Here is an 18,465-nt window from a genome sequence, read left to right as displayed (position 1 = left end):
CTGTGAGTCTCTCTCTTGTTTCTCTTTTTATGTGTTTTTCTGTATTTCTTAATTTGTATGATTGTTTGTGTGTGTGTTTGTGTATATTTTTGTGAATATTTTTGTCTTTGTCTGTGTATGGGGGTAAGTGTGTGTTCTTCGTTCTGTACATATTTGTCTTTTTCTCCGTTCCCATGTGTCTGACTATGCGTATGTGTGTGACCAGAGGATGCCAGAAAACCAGTCATGTTGTATAACAGGGACATGAATTGACATGGTGTTTCACATTGAGGTTGGCTTGATGAGATCTAATGAAAAATTGGAAAACTTTTAAACAGGAAAATGTCTGAAACATGTCTAAGGATTGTTGAGGGGATTTCAAAAAGGGCCAGATGGTCAGTCCTAGTGTGACACGGTGGTGTGAATTGAGATGGTGTATCAAGGAAGGTTGACAGGTGATAACTTGAGCCATTGGATTTTAGGTTTCTTCTAAAACATTTTTCAATAACAGAGTCTTTTTAACACATATGGCATTTTTTGGGAATTTTCATGCAAAAATATTTGCTCATCCTAATGAAAGCCTTTTGGTTCATATTATCACGACTAGAGTGACTAAAGCCTTTTTGTTCACAAAAAATTTATAGACTAAGAAGTTACCATTGTTTTTAATTTGAACCGCGGAAAGTTACCATTTCATAGCTAGTTTGTGATTTGCCATGACAATTTCAAGCCTGTGACACTCAACGTCTGACAAATAACATCCTCTAGCAAGCACTATCACAAATTTCTCATTATTCTGCATTTTTCTGCAAATTCGCTTACACAAGAATCGATCGTTTAAACTCAACGAAAAAATCCAATTATTGTTTCTTCTGACGACTCTTAGCAATTGAGGTCAGCATGGCACAATATACCTCTCCAGATGACACCCTTATGGTACACATCATCACACCCAAAGTTTGTTTCGAGTCTTTCATCCTAAGAAAAACAACTGGAAAATGGCAGTTGATTTTATTTGAACAGCAAAAACTTCAAATTTTATTGTAAAATGGCAGTGCTCAATGGCAATTCAGGCCCGTGATACTCAAAATATTATAAATGACACCCTATAGCATGCATTATCACATATATGGCATATTTTCAGGCAATTTCCTGGAAAAAAATCGACCATTTAAATTTAATGGAAAAATCTCCTTTTGCGTTTTATCTGATGACTCATAGTACTTGAGGTCAGATTGGCACAATATACCAGCCCGCGATGACCCCTTTCTGGTGCTTATTATCACTCCTAAGGGTTTTTTCAAGTTTTTCCCAAAAAATAAATTTATTGACTAAAAAATTACCATTGTTTTTATTGCTGTTTGATTGCTAGATTGCGATGTTCCATGGTGATTCCAAATCTGTAACACTCAATGGCTGACAAACTATTCTCTCTAGCCTGCACTGTCAAACGTAAAATATTTGTTTTGGAATTTTCTTGCAAAAATATTCGTTTGCACTAGAATCTATGGTTTAAACTTCATTAAAACAATCCCCATAAGTGTTTTTTCTGAATATTCCTAACAACTGACGACAGGGCGGCACAATGTTTGACAGCCTAGAAATAAATTTATAAATTTAAAAATTACCTTTGTTTTAATTTGAACAGGACAAACTTACCATTTCATCGACATTTCACGGCTAATCCAAGCCCGTTCCGCTCAATGGCCAACATAACACAACTTCTAGCATGCTTTATCCTACATATGAAATTTTTTTCGAGCATTTTCCAGCAAAAATGTTCGTTTACACTAGAATCGAACATTTAAACCGAATGGGAAAATCCACCTTAGCGTTTCTTCTGATGAATCCTAGCAATTGAGGCCGGTGTGGCACAATCTACTAGACCCCCTCCACGATGACGACATTCTTGCACACATTATCACACCTAAAAAAATTTCAGAAACTTGCCATTTCATCGCTAGATAGGGGTGTTTAATGGCAATTCCGACCCCATAATCCTAAATTGCTGACACATAACATTCTCTAACAAGCATTTTCAAACATTTGACATTTTTCGAGTATTTTCCTGCAAAAACAGTCGGTTCCGCAAGAATAGATTGTATAAACTATAAAAAAAAATCCCCATTGATTTTTCTTCTGATTACTCCTATCATTTTAGGCCAGCGTGGCACATTGTATTATTTCTAATGACACCTAATGGGTTTTCCGACATTTTTCTCTCAAAAATAGATTTCTAAACTAAAAATTTACTATTATTTTTATTTATACTTGTGCAGTACTGGTTCTTGCTCGTGAAACTTGTTGCATGTTTATTTTTCTCTTCGTGAAACTTTTAAATTGATTTTTCTCTTCGTGAAACCTATTTTGTTCGTGAAACTTGATTCTTGCTGATTTTTGTCCATGAAACGTGTTGTGTGCTAATTTTTGTTCGTGAGATTTGCTGTATGCTGAATTTTTATTCATAAATTTAGTCAATTGATTTTTCTCCTCTTAAAACTGATTATCTATGGAAACTCTTGCGTGTTAATTTTTTTTCCTGGAACTTGTTGTATGCTTATTTTTGATCATGAAACTTGTTGCATGTTGATTTTTCTCTTCGTGAAACTTGAGAATGAATTTTTTCCCGGTGAAACTGATTTTATTGATGGGACTTTTAATGTGCTGATTTTGGTCCGTAGAGCCTGTTGGGTGCTTATTTTTTTTCGTGAAGCTTGTTTTATTTTGAATTTATTTATTGTGGAGCTGTGAAACTTGTGCATTGACTTTTCTCCTCTTGAAACCAATTTTGTTCATTGAACTTACTTGTTGCTTGTTTATTGTTGTTCTTGAAACATGTTAGTTGTTCATATTTCTCTTCTTGAAACTTGTACATTGGTTCTTCTCCTCATGAAACTGTTTTTGTACATTAAACTTGTTGCATATGGATCTTTCTCTTCGTGAGACTTGTACATTGTTCTTATTCATCGTTAAACTTGTATATTGATTTTTATCCTCATGAAACTAATTTTATTCATGGAACTTGTTGCGTGATAAGCATTTTTCATGAAACCTTTTGTGTGCTGATTGTTTTCGTGAAACATGCTATATTTTCATATTTCTCTTCTTGAAACTTGTACGTTGATTCTTCCCCTCGTGAAACTGCTTTTGTCCATTGAACTTGATCCATCTTGATTTTTATGTTCGTGAGACTTGTACACTAATTTTTTGTCTTCGTTAAACTTGTACATGAATTTTTCTTCTCGTGAAACTGTTTTTACTTATGGAACTTGCTGCGTGTTGATTTTCTTCAGGGATCTTATTTGTGCTGATTTTTGTTCGTGAAACTTGTTGCTAGTTGGTTTTTCTCTTCGTGAAACTTGTGCATTGGTTTTTCCCATCGTTAAGCTTTTATATGTATTTTTCTCCTCTTATAATTGATTTTGTTTATGGAACTTGTTGCTTGTTGATTTTGTTCAGGGAACTTTTTTTGGGTGATTTTTATTTGTTAAACTTGTTGCATTTTGGTTTTTCTCTACGTAAAACTTATTCAATGATATTTCTCCTCTTGAATCTGATTTCATGAGGGAACTTGTTACATGCTGATTGTTGTTCATTGAAGTTGTTCTGTGTGGATTTTTTTTCGTGAAAAATGTTGCATCCTGATTTTTCTCTTCAGAAAATTGTTACATTGATTTTTCACCTCGTGAAACAAATTTTGTTCATGGAGTCTTTTGCCTGCTGACATTTGTTCATGGATCCTGTTGAGTGCTGATTTTGCTCTTGACACTTGCTGTGCAACAAAACTTGAATTTAACTTCTTGAAACTTACATATTAATTTTTCTCCACGTGAAACTGATTCCTTTCCTTGAATTCTTTGCGTGTTGGTTATTTTTTGTTCGGGAAACTCGCTGTGTCCTGACTTCTGTTAGCGAAACGTTTTGCACGTTGATTTTTCTCTTCTTCTAACTTGTACATTGACTTTTATCCTCGTGAAAATTATATTATTCATAAAAACCCATCGCGGGCCGATTTTTTGTTCGTGGAATTTGCTGTGTCCTGAGTTTTGTTCGTGAAACTTACTGCACGTTGATTTTTCTCTTCGTAAGGCTTGTAGATTGTTTTTTTTTCTTTGTTAAACTTTCATAGAATTTGTCGTGAATTGATATTCTACCCAGGATCCTCCTTTATTTTCAAGTGGAACAAAATCTATTTACGAGTTTCACGAAGAGAGACAATAAAATGCAACAAGTTTCACGAACAAAAATAAGCAGGCAACAACTTCCATGACTAAAATCAACATGCAACAAGTTCAATGAACAAAATTAGTTTCATAAGGAGAAAAACTAAGATAAAAAAAAATCCATTTACAAGTTTCAGTAAGAGTAAAATCATATGCAACAAGTTTCGCGAGCAAAAATCACGATCCAACCAGTTCGAAAAACAAAAATAAAAACACAACAAGTTTAACGAACAAGATCAGTTTCAAGAGGAGAAAAAATTAGTGTACAAGTTTCACCAAGAGAAAAATCAACATCAAAGAAAAATCACTTTGCGACATATTTCGAGAACAAAAAACAATTTGCTACCAGTTTAACGAAAAAATCAATTTCAGGATGAAAAAATCAATGTATAAGTTTAACTAAGAGAAAAATCAAAGTGCAAGTTTCACAATGAGATAAATATAAATGGAAAATATTTCGAGAGATAAAGTCAGCACACAACAAGTTCAAGGAATAAAACACAGCACACAACAAGTCCCATGAATGAAATCAGATTGACGAAGAAAAAATTAGTATACAAGTTTCACCAAGAGAAAAATCAACACGCAACAAGTTTGTATAACAACAATCAGCATGCAACAAGTTCCAAGAAAATAAATCAGTTTCACGGGAAGGAAGAAAAATCAATGTAAAAGTTTTTGAAGAGAAAATGAACGTACAACAAGTTTTGGAACGAAATTCAGTACCCAGTGAGCTTCACGAACTAAAACTCAGCATACGATGGGTTTTATAAAGAAAAATATTTTCACGTGGAGAAAAATCAATGTACAAGGTTCAAGAGGAGAAAAATCAACTCACAAGAGGTTTCACGAATGAAAATCAGCTCGCAACAAGTTCAAGGAACAATATCAAAACACAACAAGTTACATGAATAAAAATAGTTTCTCGAAGATAAGAATCAATGTACAAGTTTGACGAAGAGATAAATGTATATAGAATGTTTCACGAACAAAAGTCAGCACGCGAAAAGTTGCAGGAATCAACATTAGCACAAAACAAGTTTCATGGAAAAAACAAGTTTCATGGACTGGAAAATCAGTGTACAAGATTCACGAAGTGAAAACTCAATATGTAACGATTTTACGAACAAAAATAAAAATGAAACAAGTTCTGTGAAAAACTATTCATGATAAAAGAGATTTAAAAACATGAATTGAAAACAGTTTCTGGGAGAAAAAAATAAATGTGAAAGTTTCACAAAGACATAAATGTAAATAAAAATGATTCACGAGATAAAGTCTGCTCATAACAAGTCCCATGAACGAAATCAGTTTCACGAGGAGGAAAATCAATGTACAAGTTTTATGAAGTGAAAAATCAAGATGCAACAGGTTTCACGAACAAAAATCAACAAGCAAAAAGTTTCATGAATAAAATTAGTTTCACAATGAGAAGAATTAATTTACGAGTTTCACTAAGAGAAAAATCAACATGTGACAAGTTTCGTGAACAAAATCAGCCCAAAACAATTTTCACTAACAGAAATCAGCACGCAACAAGTTTAATGAACATTATTGAATTTACGAGGAGTAAAATTCACGTAAAAGTTTCACGAAGAAAAAACCCACATGCAAAAAAATTTCACGACCAAAATCCGCAAGCACTAGGTTTGATGAACAAAATTTGGCTATATCTCTTCGTGAAAGTCGTCCATTGATTTATTTTTTTGGAAATTGTAGCGTGCTCATTGTTTTTGTAAAACTTGTTGCATTTTGATTTTTTTTTCCACAAAACTTGGACATTGACTTTTGTCCTTGTGAAACTGATTTTGTTCATGGAACTTGTAGTAGGTTAGGGTTGGGGGACCGTACCAAGCGTGGAAGAAAAATGAAATAATCGATTTCACTGGGAAAAAAACAATGTACGAGCTTCAGGAAGAGAAAAATCAACAGTCAAACAAGTCTCATGCAAAAAAAACAGGCACGCAATAGGTTTTTTGAACGAAATCAACACTCAAAAAGTTCCATGAACAAAAGTGGTTTCACGAGGAGTAAACTCAATGTGGAAGCTTCATAAAGAGAAAAATCAACAAGCAGTGAGTTTCACAAACTAAATCACCGTGCACCAACTTTCATGAACAAAATTTGTTTTACAATGAGAAAGTCAATGTACAAGTTTCACGAAGAAAAAATTACAATACAACGAGGTTCACGAACAAAAATAAGTGCCTAACAAGATCCACGAACAAAAATCAGCACACAACAAGCACCGTGAACAAAACAAGTTTTCGAGGAGAAAAAAGCAATGAACAAATTTTACAGAGAGAAAAATGCAACTAGTCTCAGGAACAAAAATCGACTAGCAACAAGTACCACGAAAATTAATCAGCATAAAACAAGTTGCATGAGCAATATCAGTTTCACTAGGAGAAAAATTAATGTGCAAGGTTCACGAAGAGACAAATCATCTTGCAACAAGTTTCACGAACAAGAATCAGCAAGAAACAATATTCACCAACAAAATCCGCATGCAAAAATACCATGAACTAAATAGAATTTACGAGAAGAGAGATTAGTGTACGAGTTTCTCGAAGAAAAAAAAATCAACATGCAAACAGTTTCACCAACAAATCAAAATGCCAAAAAAAAACTAACATGCAATATGTTTCATGAATATACATCAGCACTCAACAGACTAAGCGAACAATAAACAATACACCTCAAGTTCCAGGAATAAAATCAGTTTAACGAGGAGAAAAATCAACTTTCAAGTTTAACGGAGAGAAAAATCAACATGCAACAAGTTTCATAAACATAAACCAAGACGCAGCGAGTTAAAAGAACAAAAACAAATCACCACGCAAACAGGTCCATGAACAAAATTGGTTTTAAGAGGATAAAAAACAATCTAAAAGGTTCACAAAGTATAAAATCTACAAAGTGAAACTGTCACAAACAATAAGGACTCAGCAAATCTCATGAACAAAATCAGTAAGCAACAAATTCCATGAACAAAATCAGTTTCATGAGGAGAAAAGTAAATGGATGAGTTTTAAAAAGAGCAATTGGCACATAACAAGTATCACAAACAAAATTCAGAACAATAAAGGCTCAAGAAAAAAACAGTTTGACAAGGAGAAAAATCAATTTAAAAGTTTCAAAAAGGCGAAATCAACATGAAGCATGTTTCACAAACAAAAATCAGCACACATCCAGTCCCACCTACGAAATTCAGAACGCAACAAGTTCTTTAAACAAAATAAGTTTCATGACGGGAAAAACCAATATACAAATTTTGCTAAGAGAAAAACCAAGATGCATTAAATCTCACGAACAAAAACCAGCACAAAACTGGCTCCATGAGCAAAAATCATCACGCAACAAGTTCAATGAATAAAATCATTTTCACAGGAAGAAAAATCAATTTAAACGCTTCACAACAAAAATTAATGTAAACGTTTCATGAGGAGAAAATTAAGCCTGAAACAATTTTCAAGAGTAAAAATCATTTATTTATTTTTCTTAAGATCATTCATTTATTTTTTAAGAAAAAATGTTCAAAAATCCCTTAGGCTTGATAATATGCGCCAGAAAGATGGCATTGTGAGTGGCTAATTGTGCCACGCTGGCCTGAAATGCCGGGAGTCATTAGAAAAAACGTTAATGGGAATTTATATTTAGTTTAAACGATCCATTCTTTTCTAAACAAATAATTTTGCTGGAAAATACTTGAAGAAATGTAAGATGCGTGATAGTGCTTTCTAGACGATTTCCTTTGTCAGCCAATATGTGCCCTGGGCTGTGAATTGTCATTGAACATCGCATTCTAGGAATAAAATAGCAAATTTTTGCCGTTTAGATAAATACAATGGTGATTTTTTAGTTGATAAATTTATAGTTGTGGGAAAAAGCTTGAAAAATACTTAGGTTTGATAATGTGTGCGAGAAGGGTGTCATCAGGGGCTGTTAATTGCTCCACACTGGCCTCAAATGCTCTTCAGTCATCAGTAGATACGCTAATGGGAAATGTTTTCATTAAGTTGAGACTATCTATTTTTGTGTAAAGGGACACTTTTGCATGAATATGCTTGAAAAAATGTCATAACATGATAATACTTTCTAGAGAGAGTTTTTAGTCAGGCATTGAGTGTCACAGGCTTGGAAATGTCATGGAGCATCGTAACCTAGCAGTTAAAGGGCAAGTTTTCGGTATTGAAATAAAAACAATGCCAATTTTTAATCTAATAAATTTATTTCGAGAGAGAAAGCTTGAAAAACACCTAAACGTAATACTGTGTTCCAAAAAGTTGTCACCAGGGGGGGGGGGTAGCTGGTTCTTTGTGCCAAGCCGGCCTAAAGGGCTAGGATTCATCAGAAGAAACACGAATAGAGATTCTTTCACTAGGTTTAAATGATCGATTCTAGAATCAACAAATGTTTTTGCAGGAGAATGCTAAAAAAAGTCGTATTTTCAGTAATGTATGCTAGAGGGTATCTTTGGTCAGCCATTGAGAGTAACGGGCTTTGAACATCACATTCTAGCAATGAAATGGCAAGTTTTTGCTGTTCAAATGAAAACAATCGTTAATTTTTAGTTTTAAAATTATATTGAGGGTAAAAGCTTGATAAAACAATTAGGTTTGATAATATGCACCAGAAGGCAGTCATCGAAGGGGGACTGTTACATTGTGCCAAGCTGGCATCAATAGCTAGGAGTCATCAGAAGAAACGCTAATGGGGATTTTTTCATTAAGTTTAAACGACCGATTCTTGTGTAAACGAATATTTTTGATTAAAATAACCCAAAAAATGTCAAATGTGAGATAATGCATGCTAGAGGATGTTGCTTGTCAGCCATTGAGTTTGAAGTGCGCGGAATTGCCATCTAACATCGCAATCTAGCAATGTAATGGCCAGTTTCTTCTATTCAAATAAAAGAAATTGCAATTTTTTTGTTCATAAATTTTCTTTGAGAATAAAAACTGAAAAAAACCCTTAGGTGTGATAATATGTGACAGAAAAGTGTCGTTGCGGGATGGTACATTTTGCAGCCCTGACTTTCAGCCCTGACTAAGCGTCGTCAGAAAAATACAAATGGAGTTTTTTCATTAGTTTGATCTTGTCACCCGTTCTTAAGCTAAAAATACCTCAGTTTTTCGAATTCTTCCAAATTAACACCCCCTAACTCCTCCAAAGAGAATGAATCCGTTCCAATTATGTAAATTACGTATCTAGAATTTGTGCTTATTCTTCCCATCAAGTTTCATCCCGATCTCTCCGCTATAATATCTCCGCGTTTTCAAAGATTTCTCTTTCCCTCCTCCAGCCCCCTATGTCCCCGAATGCAATTCGAGCCAAAAAGAGAGCATCTGAGACATAAGATTCTTCTATATATTAAGTTTTATTAAGATCCAATCACCCATTTGTAAGACAAAAATACTCCAATTTTCACGCTTTCTAAGAATTCCGATTTCCCTCTCCAGCTACCCCCAATGTCACAGGATCTGGTCGAATTTTAAAATAAGAGCTTTAAAGCACAAGATCCTACTAAATATCAAATTTCGTTAAGATAAGGTCAACCGTTCGTGAGCTACAAATACCTCATTTTTCCAAATTACCCTCCCCCAACTCCACCAAAGAGAGCGAATACGGTCCGGTTATGTCAGTCACGTATCTTAGACTTGTTTTTATTCTTCCCGTCCAGTTTCATCCTGATCTCTCCGCTTTAAGTATTTTCTAAGATTTTTCGATCTTAAACTGCCAACCCCAACTGCCTCCCCCCCAATGGCACTGGATCCAGTTGAGATTTAAAATAAGAGATCTTAGTTACGAAGGGCTTCTAAATATGAAGTTTCTTGAAGATCCGATCACTCCTTCGTAAGTTAAAAATACGTCATTTTATCTAATTTTTCAGGATTACTCCCCCCCCCAAAAGATCGGGTCGGTTCCAATTGTGTCAATAACGTATCTAAGACTTCTGCTTATTTTTCCAACCAAGTTTAATCCCGATCCCTCCACTCTAAGCGTTTTCCATGATTTTAAGTCCCCCCAAACTTCCCCCCAATGTCACCAAATCCGGTCGGGATTTAAAATAAGAACTTTGAGACGATGTTCTTCTATATATCAAATTGAATTGAGATCCGATCAAGCGTTCGTAAGTTAAAAATACCTCATTTTTTTCAGAATCCCCCCCCCCAACAACCTCAAAGAGAGTGAATCTGTAACGGTTATTTCAATCATGTATCTAGGACTTGTGCTTCTTTTTCCCACCAAGTTTCAACCCGATCCCTCCACTCTAAGTGTTTTCCAGGAATTTAGGTTTCTCCCTCCCAACTCCCCCTCAATGTAACCAGATCCTGTCGGAATTGAAAATAAGAGCTCTAAGACACAATATCCTTCCAAAAATCAAAATTCATTAAGATCCTATCAACCGTTCGTAAGTTAAAAATACTTATTTTTTCTATTTTTTCCGAATTAACCGGCCCCCCACTCCCCTTCCCAGATGGTCAAATCGTAAAAATTACTATTTTTAATTTAATCTGGTCCAGTCCCTGACACGCCTGCCAAATTTCATTGTCCTAGCTTACCTGGAAATGCCTAAAGTAGTAAAACCGGGACCGACAGACAGACCAACAGACAGACAGACATACCGACAGAATTTGCGATACTTGGTTAATACCAAGTGCCATAAAAATGGTCATTTTTATGTTAATAAATTTATTTTGAGGGTAAAAACCTGAACAAACCCTTAGGATTGATGATAAGCACCAGAAGGGTGTCATTGGGCTATGTAAATTGTGTAAAGCTGGCCAAAAGGTTGTCGTTAGGGGCTGGTATATTGTGCAACCACGACTTCAAATGCTACAAGTCATCTGAAGAAACCCTAATGGGGATTGCCTAATCAAGTTGAAACTATCGATTCTTGTGTAAATTAACATTTTTTATGAAATGCTTAAAAAATATCAAATATGTGATAAAAGCTTTAGAGAGTGTTGTTTACCAGTTATTGAGTGCAAACGCTCTGAATTGTCATGAAAGATCGCAATCTAGCAAAGAAATGGAAAAGTTCCGTTGTTCTAGTAAAAACAACTGTCATTTTTATTTTATAAATTTATTTTCAGGGGAATATTTTGAGAAAACCCTAAGGTGTGATAATTTGCACCAAAAGTGTGCAACCTGGGGCTGGTGCACTGTTGTAAATCGGCCTCAAATGCTAGGAGTCATCACAGGAAAAACAAATGGGGATTTTTTCGTTAAGCTTAAATGGTAATTTAGTTTGCAGAAAAATTCCCCAAAAAATGTTATATATGTGATAATACATGCTAGAGGGTGTCGTTTTTCAACCATTGAGTGTTATTTGCTCGGAATTGCCATAGAACATCGCCTTCAAGCAATTAAATGGCAAGTTTCCGCTGTTCAAACAAAATAAACACTAAGTTTTTTAGTTTTAAAATTTATTTTGAGGGTACAAGCTTGAAAAATCCCTTTGATGTAATAATATGTGCCAGAGCAATGCCATTGGAAGTAGTACATTGTGTAGAGCTGACCTCTAAGTCTACAAGTCATCAGAAGAAACACTAATGAGGGAAATTCTTATTAAGTTTAAACTATTGATTCTTTTGTAAACAAATATATTTGCATGAAAACGCTCGATAAATGTCATAAATGTGATAATTCATAAGAGAGCGTAGTTTGTCAGGCATTGAGCGTCAAAGGCTCGTAATTGTCATGGAATATCGTAACCTAGCAATGAAATGACTTGTTTCTGCTGTTCAAATAAAAATAAGGGTCATTAATAGTTTATAATTTTTTTTTCAGGAGGAAATGTTGAGAAAACGCTTAGGTTAATAATGTTTGACAGAAGGGTGTCGACGGGGGCGGGTATATGGTGCCACCTTTTAGACACTATATGTAATAAACTTGAAAAACCCAATACCTCGATCAATATTATCGCGGTTGAATTAAAAAAAAAACTGTAAAAAAAAAATATTAACCAATGATTCCCTAGTTGACCTTATTCAATAAGAACAATTCGTCATTCCTTCCAATAGAACGAAAGTCGTCAAATACCTGAATGTTTACTTTGAATCCCTCCTAATTTACAATGGTGTGCCCAGGGACCCTTTTAGGTCCAATTTTATGTCTTATCATGATACACAGTCCTGGTGTCTATTCCCCAGTTAGATGGAAATTCGTTGATTGTTGATAGAATGCTTCGAATGGCTTAGGATAGTGACTGGCCCCTACTTTTGCCTTGTATGTGGATATGTGAATGAGAATTTATTTCATTTTGTAACCGAGTTCGGAAAGCTGTTAAATTTATTGAATAAACATTCTGGACGTGTGTTAGGGGGTGAATGCTGGTTAATTGAGTGGAGAGATGAGACGGGAGCATGTGCTATTAAACTTTGTTTAAATTTCTTTGTCTTGGGAATAAATATAGACAAGGATTCTTGAGGCTATAGTTTGTCGGACTATATTATGTTTTGTCAGTTAAAATGTTGGAGTTTGTTGTTTTTTTCTTCGTTTGCATTGCTTAAAGTCTTATATTGTTCCTCAATCTTTTTTGTAGGATGCATTTTGTGTTGCTATGACCTAGAGGACTTTTGCAAAAGTAGCTTCTAGCTTAGAAGCTCCTATAATAAGATTTGTTTCATTCTAAGTGATTTCAACATCAACATGTTAGATATCAAGTCTTCGGTGACTGCTCAACCTCTTAATCTATGTCTGCATTATGGTTTAGTACCTATAATTAACATTCCGTTTACAGTCCGACTAAAGGCTAAAGAAGTTGGAGCTGTTAAGAATATGAGAGGGCACAAACAAAATGGGAACAAGCAATAGATAACCCTCGATCTTTTTTAGAAGATTAATTTAAGAGATACATTGTTGGAGTTACAAGCTTTAGAATCTACTGATTAGAATGAAGAACAATACCGTGTTTTACGTAAGGGTTTGAATAATTTTTTCCGTGAGGCTTAAAAAGGGTATTTCAGTATGAAATTTAAGGAAGCTGATGAAAGCGCATCGAAGACCTAGAAATTAATCTTTAGTATCAGAATCATTGCAAAGACTAATCATATGCAATCATTGAGTAAATCATTCGTAACCAATAATGAATAATCATTTGCAATCAATAGAGAATAGCCATTTGTAATTATTTGTAATGAGTGCCAGAATCATTTTATTTCAGAAGGTCCAAAAATAGCCAATACCATTTCCCCATATTCGAGAATGATCCAGCTTTTGAATCTACTCTACCTTTCCCAGTTTATGTATTATTGCATTTAAAATGGATTGCTGAGCATTAAAATTGAACAAAAAACTTCTTCAAAAACGTCTTGAAGAAAAATTTCTCAAGGAATTAACCTGCTTGAATAGTGGACTCTAACATATCCTATTCGTTTACTCACTTTTCGTTTACACAAGAATCGATAGTTTCAACTAAATGAAAAAATTCCCATGAGGGTTTCTTCTGATGACTTCTAACATTTTAGGCCAGCACTACACAATGTACTACTCCTGATGACACCCTTCTGGCACTCATTATCAGACCTAGAGGTTTGTTCAAGCTCTTACCCTCAAGATAAATTTATAAACTATGAAATGATCGTTTTTATTTGAACAGCGGAAACTTGCCATTTCATTGCTAGATTGCAATTTTCTATAGCGATTCCAAGCCCGTGACACTCGAAACTCTAAATGACATTCTCTAAAGCAGCATCACACATATGACATATTTTCGAGCATTTTCATGCAAAAATACTCGTTTACAAAAGAATCAATAGTTTCAAATAATGAAAATATCTCCACTAGTGTACAGTGTACTGCACAGTGTACCAGCCTCCAACAACACCCTTTTGTCGCATATTATCACACCTAAGCTTTTTTTTCAATTTTTTCCTCAAAGAAAATTTATGAATAAAAAATTGCCATATCTTTTATTTGAATAGCAGAAACCTGCCATTTCATTACTAGATTATAATATTAAATGGCGACTCCACGCACTTGAAACTCAATGGCTAACAAACAACACCCTCTAGTACGTATTATTAGATATACAGCCAGCATATTAGCCAGCGTGGCATAATGTACCAGTCCTCGTCCAGTGACTACCTTTTGGCGCAAATTATCCCACATAATTGTTTTATCAAGCTTTTGCCCTCAAAATAAATCTTGAGGTGAACTTTGTTTTTCCCTTTTTCATGTTTTTTCATTAACTTCAAACTATAAAGAGAGACTACTAAAGTTTATCTATACCATTTAACCAACACTTGGAATACTATAGATTCTATGACTATATTAGCTCTATGCTTATCTACCTTAATTTTAGTGGCCCTAGGAATGACGCATGGACGGATAATAGATAAAAATATACATATCTATTAAAAGATAAACTAAAATCATTTTTGTACAATCCTAAGAAGGGGGCGAATTGCCTCTCATTCAATTAGACTATCTCTCTTGGTAATTTCAACAATTATCCAAGACTTGATGCCCAAAACTGTTCTATTTTAATTTGATTGCTTATAGTTTAGTTAATTAAAGTTTAGTTAATTCAAATAATTTCCCCTTATTGAAAAAAAAACGGTTTCTTCTGATGACTTCTAGCGTTTGTGGTCAAAGTTACACAATGTACTACTCCTGATGATACTTTTTTCGCATTTATTATCACACCTAAGGGTTTTTTCAAGCTATTACCCTCAAAACAAATTTAGAAATTAAAAAATGACAGTTTTTGTTTGAACACTGGAAACTTTCTATTTAATTACTAGATTGCTATTCTATTGTAAACGAATATTTTTACGGGAAATTGCTCGAAAAAATGTCATATGTAGGATCACACATGCTAGAGGGTGTGTTTTGTTAGTCCTTGAGTCTCTTGGGCTTGGATTTAACATGGAACATCGCAATCAAGCACTTAAATGGTAATAAAACAAAGGTTATTTTTAGTTTATAAATTCATTTTAGGGAAAAACTTTACACATGAAACGACCCTTATTGTGATGATACGTACCATAAGGCTGTAATCAGGAAAAGTACATTGTACCACGATGGCCACAATTGCTAGGAATCATCAGAATAAAGGCTAATTGGGATTTTTTCATTAAGTTTAAACAATTGATTCTTGTGTAAACGAATATTTTTGCATAAAAATGTCCAAAAAACGTCACATGGGTGATGGTGCTTGCTAGAGGGCGCTGTTTGTCAGACATTGAGTGTCACAGGCTTGGAATTGTCATGGAACATCATAAGCTAGCAAAGAAATGGTAACTTTCCGCTGTTTAAATTAAAAACTATGGTCATTTCTTAATTTATAATTTTTTGTGAAGAAAAAAGCTTTAGAAAACCTCTAGGCGTAAAAAAATATGTGCTAAAAGGATATCATTTGGGGAAAAAAATATTTTTGCAGGAAAATGCCATACAAATGCCCTATGTGTGAAAAAGACTCTTTTATTAAAAAAATGCTTTAAGGGTAACCCAAAATATTTTCAGATGATATTCTCTAAGGCATTACTCAACAAACAGGTGTACAGTAAATATAAGCAAATTTTATTATGAATTTTCCACCCTGCATGTAAGTTATTGCAATGATTTGGGAAAACCCAATCCATTTTGTTAATCTAGTATGCAAGACAGGGATTTCTCTAGGCGTTGAACAGGCTATCTTGTAGAATGTTTTAATCGAATCAAACTATTAGAGAGGGTTTCGTGGTCCACAAGTCCAAAGCATCGTTCTATTGGAAAGAAATGACCATTTGAATCCTAACGCAAAATAAAATCTTTAGAATATAAATGTTCCAGAATAAAAACACCTTGAACAAAATGAAATCCTGAAGAAAAATAGCTTTGAAAAAAAGAAGTCCTCAAGGAAATAAAATATCTTAAAGTATTACGTATCACCCTTATATTTGCTACCCTTATGTAATATTTCTTGTGTGCACCGTCATTACGTAACATTCAACAGGCGTGCCACCAATGCGAAGTGACCATTTGAATCCTAACGTGAAATAAAATCTTTAAAATACAAAGGTTCCATGAGAAAAACACCTTGAAGAAAATGAAATCCTGACGAAAAAGAGCTTTGAAAAAAAGAAATTCTGAAGGAAATAAAATATCTTAAAGTATTACGTATTACCGTAAAATTTGCTACCCTTATGTAACATTTCTTGAGTGCACAGCCATTACTTAACATCAACAGGTGCGCCACCAGTGCGAAACACTCCACATGTGCGCCACCATTACGTAAAATCCAACGTGTGTACTGTCATTACGTAACACAAATGTGTCCACCGTCATTGTTTAAAACCCTTGTGTGGGTCTTCGTTAGTTAGAAGTGGAGATTTTCACACGGAGGCCTGGAGTCTAGCATGTCAAAAGAAATTGCGTCATCCCAGTAAATCTATTAAATCGTGTAAGATTACATCATCCCCGAAAAATCTTGTAAAGTACACGAGATTATGTCACATCTCATATTTGGACCAATATTATGTAACACCCACGCGTGTGCCTCCCTCAGTTACAACCGTGACTCCCCCGGGTCCTGAAGAAACGAGCCACGTTAAAATGCGTCATCCTTAACACGGATAGATATTCCCTTTTACTTAAGAAATAAAGAAATCTTGAAAAATAAGTGTTGAAAATGTTTTTAAATATCTTGAATCGTATTGAAAAATTTCCTGAAGAAAAATTTCCTGAAACGTTTTGAAAAGCGTTTCGGAGAAAAACTTTTAAAAAAAAGAGGTTGGAATTTCATGAAACATATTGAAAATCCTCTTGAAGGAAAATGTCTAAAAAATGTCTTGAGATGTCTTTGAAACCTTTTTGCGCGTCCTATTTCGTAAAAGTCAATGCCTTGTTATGGAACAACCAAAAGTAAATCAACCCTATTACGTAATAATCAAAGTAAACCTCCCTATGATGTAACATGAACCTGCACCTCTTCAACATTCCCTATGACGTAACAAACACTTGGTCTTAAAAAATTCAAAAAAGTGTCAGGATTGGAATTCGAAAGAATAGTACTGGGGTTTGATTTGTTGAGGCATCACTACTAATGTCTTTTTTTTGTTGTTTTTAACATTTCTTTGCTCTCTCTTATTCTTCTATCTTTCATCAAAGTATTAAGTACGTAATATTAAATGAAAGCATAATAAGTAAACTGAGTAAGTGGCTAAATGAGAATTGTATTTATAAATTGTAATTGAGTTCCATACGTTTTCTTTTCTTAATTTTGTTTTCTTTATTTTTACAGAAAAATAAATAATTGTCACGCGGACACTTAATATTAACCTTTATTTTCCCTTTTGGGCTGAAACTGATCGCAATTTTTGCAGTAAATCATGCACAATACAGTTTTCTAGATTCTCTGGCACACTAAATGCCTTATCTTGGTGCTTATTTGTCGAGGGCAACTTCTTTTTGGTATATGATTCAAAATTCCACTATTTCTAAGTACTAACCCAAGAAATTATTTCTTTTCAGAAACACTTTTATTTGCAAGCAGATACCAACGTCTGTCATTTTTTCACAAGTATTCCTTGATAATCTTGCGTCACCCACTCTTTGAGAATACCAAGATCTCTCCTAGAGTCATAACGGTAACTTTTCTAAATTTCCACAGTCTCCTCCTGTAAGGATACTTATTGCAAGGGTTGATATTAAGCCTATCTTATTTTTTTTTTCTCTCTGTTATTCTTTCATTGCAACTTTTATAATCGAAGGTTACCGAAATGGGTGTTTTATCTCGTATTAACATATTATGGTAACCGTGTTCCTATGTTTTATTTATCGTTTTTATTATTTGCCGCATACTAAGCTGTTATTCTATTGGTTTTCTAATCATCTCTATTGGGGCATTTTCCAGCCAAAAGTCTAGGAGTAAAATATCTTATTTTACAAAATTATTTTCATTCCAAATTAGAATGTCAAGCATTTTGTTGTTAAGAGATGGTGGCTTTGCCACCTATTTTGCCTAAGTGTCTTACCCCTGAGCTTTCTAGTTGATGAACACGCATTTTTATTAACTAATACTACTAATAATAACTCACTGCAAAACCGAACCACCAGAGGCCAACACAGCTAAGCACGCTCCTCTTCCAACCTAATCTATTCCAGGCTTCCCTCTTCACAACCTTCCTAGGAAGTTCCTATTTCTCTTAAATCTTTACTTATGACGTCCTCCCAAGCCAAACAGGGACTACATGCTTTCTGTGAGGCCCCAGATGGTTTACCAAAAAGAACAATCATCTGCAATGTGTCATCCATCATCTGCAGAACGTGG

At 34.4% G+C, this 18,465-nt stretch overlaps 1 long non-coding RNA gene across 1 annotated transcript in view; it reads left to right on the top strand.

Moving 5' to 3' along the window:
* The first annotated feature begins 17,672 nt into the window (after positions 1-17,672).
* The window catches only part of LOC136041326 (uncharacterized), a 79,128-nt gene continuing 78,335 nt past the window's right edge, over positions 17,673-18,465 (top strand). Inside the window, exon 1 of the long non-coding RNA XR_010621004.1 lies at positions 17,673-17,782. This is a non-coding gene — a long non-coding RNA (uncharacterized LOC136041326). The remainder of the gene's footprint in view (positions 17,783-18,465) is intronic.

The sequence above is a fragment of the Artemia franciscana genome, unplaced genomic scaffold (genome assembly GCF_032884065.1).
Source record: "Artemia franciscana unplaced genomic scaffold, ASM3288406v1 PGA_scaffold_146, whole genome shotgun sequence".
NCBI lineage: Eukaryota > Metazoa > Arthropoda > Branchiopoda > Anostraca > Artemiidae > Artemia > Artemia franciscana.
The sequence above is the reverse complement of the archived record's forward strand: the minus strand, read 5'-3'. Positions and strand labels throughout refer to the sequence as shown.